Raw genomic sequence first — 6,000 nt, forward strand, 5'->3', positions numbered from 1 at the left:
CTAACTGAATCTATACATAGTCAAAGCTTTCCGTTTGGGTCAGTCACAATGGTCAGGTATTTTGCCACAGTGTGCTCTCTGTCTAGGGCCAAAAAGTATTCTAGTTTGCTCTCTTTTTTTGTTAATTCTTTCCAATGTGTCAAGTAATTATCTTTTTGTTTTTCTCATGATTTGGATGGGTCTAATTATGTTGCTGTTCTGGGGCTCTTTGGGGTGTGGGGGTTAATTTCTGTATTATCAAATGAGGAGAGAAACTTAGCACACAAATCAGAGTTATACTTAAACTGAATCTTTATTAGTGAGTGCTCTGTATGGCTGGTCGACAAAACAACCTTGTTGAGAGCCCCGAGACAAAGGATACAAATATATTTCATAGCTAAGATACACCCCTTTAGTCTACATGACAAACAACAGACCTGTGGAATGGGTCACAAGGTGAGACTTGATAAATGAGAAAGGAAAATCACCGAGCCAGCATCTGCTACGAAGACTGTCCTTATTGTACAAAATTTGGCCCCCAAAACATTCTATGGCATAAGTAATTTGTCAACTCCAGAAACCCCCTTCTCAAGTAAATCCCCTCCTTAACCACACACCTAGACAAGCTCACTAAGGTGAGTGAGCCTCTAGGTCAATCACTATCCAAGGATAGGTGCAACATCAGAGATGACATACAATGGTTCCAAACACTACCCCACACATCTTGTCTCAGACCTTATCTCCCCTAAGGCCAATAGAGGGAGTAACTGGCGCACAGACATTGTGGAGAATAGTAAATGGTTTCCGATAAATCACGACATTATGGTTTAAAATAGGTAAAGACATAATCGCAACATTGAAGACAACATTGACAACATTGAAGACAATGTTCCCTCCTGTTCTCTTCTTTTTCTGTTATTCTGCATAGCACCAGGGACATGTGAAAGACAAGCCTGACTTCTCCTCTCTCTGGGCCCCAGGTGACTGAGGCCCATATGGGGAGTAAGTGCGACTGCCAACACCAGAGTCTGAAGGGATATAATCTAACAACAAGAGTTCAACAGTTTTAAGCATATTAACTTCTTCGTGCTAGGGAGCAGTATTTTGAATTTTGGATGAATAAGGTGCCCAATTTAAACTACCTGTTACTCAGGCCCTGAAGCTAGGATTTGCATATGCATGCTAGTATTGAATAGAAAACACTGTAAAGTTTCAAAACTGTTAAAATAATGTATATGAGTATAACAGAACTGACATGGCAGGTGAAAACCTGAGGACAATCCACACAGATTTTTTCAGCTCACCACTGATTACAATGGCTGGGAATGTGAATATAAAAGGAAGACCTCCCAGATTGCAGTTCCTAGGGCTTCCACTAGATGTCAACCGTCTTTGGAAAGAGTTTTAGGTTTGTTTTTTGAAAAATTAGCTTGACTTTGTAGTTTTTCTATGTGGCTCCCATTTTGGCTGTACTGTTTGTTGTCGGTTCCGGTGAGGGCGTGCACTTTGTTATTTATCTCCGGTAATGGTCTCCGGTATTCTCTGTCTTCAATTGTATCATTTATTTATATATTAGGGTACCTGAGGATTGATTAGGAATGTTGTTTGATATGTTTGGAAGAAGTTTATTGGTAACTTGCGGGATTCATTTGTATGCATTTTGAACAAGGGAAACCAGTGGATTACTGAGTCAAGCGCGCCAACTAAACTGACTTTTTGGGGTATAAAGAAGGACTTTATCGAACAAAACAACCATTTGTAATGTAGCTGGGACCCTTGCAAACAGAGGAAGATCTTCAAAGGTAGGGGATTTATTTTATTGCTATTTCTGACTTTCGTGACGCCTCTGCTTGGTTGGAAAATGTATGTAATGCTTTTGTGTGTAGGGGCGCTGTCCTCAGATAATCGCATGGTGTGCTTTCATCGTAACGCCTTTATTAAATCTGACAAAGCGGTTGGATTAACTAGACGATTTTAAATGATGTATGACACTTGTATTTTCATGAATGTTTAATATTACGATTTCTGTCATTTGAATTTGGCGCCCTACAATTTCACAGGATGTTGTCGAAGTGGGACGCTAGCGTCCCAATGATCAGTAAGAAGTTTTAAGCAGATAAGACATCTTAATTACTATGTTACCGAACTAATTCTGATTCTCCCACCATAGGAGTCTGTGTTTGTGGACAGAACCCCAGGACCAGCTTGCTTATTAAGGGTCTCTTCTCCAGGTTAATCTCTCTGGAGGTGATGGCTTTGTTATTGAAGGGTTGGGAATTGCTTGGTTGTAGAATATAAAACCCCTTAAGGATCGGGGTCCCGCTAGCGGGACAGCTTCGGTCGATTCAAATGAATTCTAATAAATATTATGGATTTTAACATTTAGGTACATATTTGTCTTATATCGGCTGACAGCTTAAATTCTTCTTAATCCAACTGCACTGTCCGATTTACAGTAGCTATTACAGCAAAAACATGCCATGCGATTGTTTGAGGATGCGCCACACATCAAAATATTTTTCCACCGGCACATTTACATATAAATATTAAATATTGAATTACTTTTGAAAATATTCCTCTGATTTGTCATCCAAAGGGTCCCAGCTATAACATGTACGGTCGTTTTGTTAGATAAAATCTTTCTTTATATCCCAAAATGTCAGTCTAGTTGGCGCCATCGATTTGAGTAATCCACTCGTTCAACTTGCAGAGAAATGAATCCTAAAAACTACCCCTAAATTTTGTTTCAACAAGTCAAAATACATTTCTAATTACTCCTTAGATACCTTAAAATGTAATAAAACTATAATATTTATTTTGGGAAAAAGTTAGAAATTAATTTTGCGTATTATCTTCATGGCGCGCGCAAACACGGATTTCCAAGACTGTGTCCTTCTACTAAAACTGTTATGTCTTATTTGTCTTTGAAGTTTCAAGCTTGAAACCTTGAAAATAGACTGCTAACACCATATGGAAGCCATAAGAATTGCATAAAGGAGCTAATTTACAACATGACCTTTCTCTTGCATTTCTAAGAGGATGGTCTCTCTCTCAACAAAAAACACAGAGGATGTTTTTTGCATAATTCTGCATGTAGAGTTTCAATTTAATGTTTTTTCCAGTTTGTGAATTCTTGGTTGGTGAGTGGACCCCAGTCCTCTCAACCATAAAGGGCAATGGGTTCTATAACTGATTCAAGTATTTTTAGCCAGATCCTAATCGGTATGTCGAATTGTATGTTCCTTTTGATGGCATGGAAGGCCCTTCTTGTCTCTCAGGTAGATCACACCTTTGGAAGATACCTGTGGCGCTAATGTTTAGGCTGAGGTATGTATAGTTTTTGTGTGCTCTATGCCAACAGTTCTAGATTTAATTTGTATTTGTGGTACTGGCAACTGGACCTTTTTTGGGACACCATTATTTTATCTTACTGAGATTTACTGTCAGGGCCCATGTCTGACAGAATCTGTGCAGAATATCTAGGTGCTGCTGTTGGCCCTCCTTGGTTGGGGACAGAAGCACCATATCTTCACCAAACAGTAGACATTTGACAATTCGTTGATATGTATGTTGAAGAGGGTGGGGCTTAAGCTGCATCCCTGTCTCACCCCATGGCACCGTGGAAAGAAACGTGTGTGTTTTTGCCCATTTTAACCGCACACATGTTGTTTGTGTACATGGCTTTTATAATGTCGTATGTTTTTCTCCAAACACCACTTTCCATCAATTTGTATAGCAGACCCTCATGCCAAATTGAATCATAAACTTTGTTGAAATCAACAAATAATGAATATGTGGTCTGTCGAATGGTAATTTGCTAAAAATCCAATTTGACATTTGATCCGTACATTGTTTTCATTGAGGAAATGTACGAGTGTGCTGTTAATGATAATGCCGAGGATTTTCCCAAGGTTGCTGTTGACGCATATCCCATGGTAGTTATTGGGGTCAAATTTGTCTCCACTTTATTTTTTGCATTACAACCTGTAAATTAAATAGATTTTTAGTTGGATTTCATGTAATGGAAATACACAAATAGTCCAAATTAGTTAAGTGAAATGAAAACAAAAAACCATTATATAAAATAAAAAACGGACAAGTGGTGTTTGCATATGTATTCACCCCCTTTGCTATTAAGCACCTAAATAAGATCTGGTGTAACCAATTACCTTCCGAAGTCACATAATTAGTTAGATTGCACACAGGTTGACTTTATTTAAGTGTCACATGATCTCAGAATATATACACTTGTTCTGAAAGGCCCCAGAGTCTGCAACACCACTAAGCAAGGGGCACCACCAAGCAAGCGGCACCATGAAGATCAAGAAGCTCTCCAAACAGGTCAGAGACAAAGTAGTGGAGAAGTGGCACCACATCAAACCTGCCAAGAGAGGGCCTCCCACCAAAACTCACGCACCAGGCAAGGTGGGCGTTAATCAGAGAGGCAACAAAGTGCTGCAATGCTCCACATCGGAGATTGGAGTATCTGTCCATAGGACCGCTTTAACTTCTTATGGGCAGTGCTAGTGTCCCACCTCAACAACATCCGGTGAAATTGCAGAGCGCCAAATTCAAAATACAGAAATAGTCCAATTTAATGTTAATAAAAATAGTGTTATACATCGCTCAACCTGTTGAAACTCTGGGGGCGCTATATCATTTTTGGATAAAAAGACGTGCCCGTTTTAAGCGCAATATTTTGTCACAAAAAGATGCTCGACTATGCATATAATTGGTAGCTTTCGAAAGAAAACACTCTGACGTGTCCAGAACTGCAAAGATATTTTCTGTGCGTGCCCTAGAACGTGAGCTTCAGGCAAAACCAAGATGAGACGGCATCCAGGAAATGAGCAGGATTTTTGAGGCTCTGTTTTCCATTGTCTCCTTATATGGCTGTGAATGCGAGAGGAGTAAGTCTGCCCTTTCTGTCATTTCCCCAAGGTGTCTGCAGCATTGTGACGTATTTGTAGGCATATCATTGGAAGATTGACCATAAGAGACCACATTTACCAGGTGTCCGCCCGGTGTCCTGCGCTGAAATTGGTGCGCAAAAGTCAGCTGCAAGTATTTTTCCACAGAATTCAGAGAAGAATGCAGGCTTCCACGAACGATATATCAATGAAGAGATATGTGAAAAAACACCTTGAGGATTGATTCCAAACAACGTTTGCCATGTTTCGGTCGATATTATGGAGTTAATTCGGAAAAAGTTTGACGTTGTAGGTGACTGAATTTTCGGTTCGTTTCGGTAGCCAAATGTGATGTACAAAACGGAGCGATTTCTCCTACACACAGATGCTTTCAGGAAAAACTGCGCATTTGGTATGTAACTGAGAGTCTCCTCATTGAAAACATCCGAAGCTCTTCAAAGGTAAATGATTTTATTTATTTGGTTATCTGGTTTTTGTGAAAATGTTGCGTGCTAAATGCTACTCAAAATGCTAAGCTAGCTTTGCATACTCTTACACAAATTAGTGAATTGCTATGGTTCAAAAGCATATTTTGAAAATCTGAGATGACAGTGTTGTTAATAAAAGGCTAAGCTTGAGAGCAGGCGCATTATTTTCATTTTATTTGCGATTTTCAGAAATCGTTAACGTTGCGTTATGCTAATGAGCCTGAGGCTTTAGTCACGATCCTGGATCCGGGATGGGGAGTTTCAAGAGGTTAAAGAACATGAATAACCAACACGCTGCATTTTGGTCCGCTTCTCTTTCGACAGACGAGAACCATTACAGAATCACCCACCACAACAGGACCAAGCGGCGTGGTAACAGGCAACAGCAACAGCAGGAGCAACAAAGAGGGGAATGGACATGGGAGGACGAATTGGACGGAGAAGGACCCTGGGCTCAGCCTGGAGTATATCGCCGCCCGGAGAGGCGCCGGTCTGAGGAGGCAGCACGGCGACGCGGATGGAAGCCCGAGAGTCAGCCCCAAAAATTTATTGGGGGGGGGGCTCAGGGAGAGTGTGGCAGAGTCAGGAGTCAGACCTGAGCCAACTCTCCTGTTTATCGTGAG

The sequence above is a fragment of the Oncorhynchus masou genome, unplaced genomic scaffold, assembly GCF_036934945.1.
Source record: "Oncorhynchus masou masou isolate Uvic2021 unplaced genomic scaffold, UVic_Omas_1.1 unplaced_scaffold_1908, whole genome shotgun sequence".
NCBI classification, from domain to species: domain Eukaryota; kingdom Metazoa; phylum Chordata; class Actinopteri; order Salmoniformes; family Salmonidae; genus Oncorhynchus; species Oncorhynchus masou.